This window comes from Orycteropus afer, unplaced genomic scaffold, assembly GCF_000298275.1.
Source record: "Orycteropus afer afer isolate SDZICR_OR568_19922 unplaced genomic scaffold, OryAfe1.0 scaffold00941, whole genome shotgun sequence".
Classification (NCBI taxonomy): domain Eukaryota; kingdom Metazoa; phylum Chordata; class Mammalia; order Tubulidentata; family Orycteropodidae; genus Orycteropus; species Orycteropus afer.
In genome coordinates, this window is record NW_006922528.1 from 39,662 (window position 1) to 40,227 (window position 566).

Sequence of the window (566 nt, forward strand, 5' to 3'; positions counted from 1 at the left end):
ATGCCTGTGTTGTGTTGTGATCCATAGGGCTTCCATTGGCTGCTTATCAGAAGTAGTTAGCAGGCCTTTCTTTCCAGTGTGCCTTTGTCTGGAATTTCCTCTAAAATCTGTGCACCATAGGTGACATTGCTGGTACTTGAAATTCTGGTGACTACTTTCCAGCATCATAGCAACACATAAACCACCACAATAAAACAAACTGACAAGCAGCTGCTGGATATTTGATATCTATGGACCATGGATTATTATTTTTTAATTAATTTTAAATTGGAAAAATAATTTTAAGATGAATTATATTTGACATAATTGATGGTTCCTCACAAAGAATTAAAAACACACAAAAAAGAATAAAAACATGTATAAGCGAATAGATTATTAAGTCTAATTATGATGAATGAATTTATTATAATCTCTTTGCTTCATGATTTATAAGCACAAGTAGGATGTATCTGGTTTAAGGTCTATTTATATTTAGTAGCAGTAACTTAGAATAAAATAATTAAATTCAGTAATGAAATTTCAATATAACATTTTTAAAATGTTAGTATCTTTCATATTATAAAATA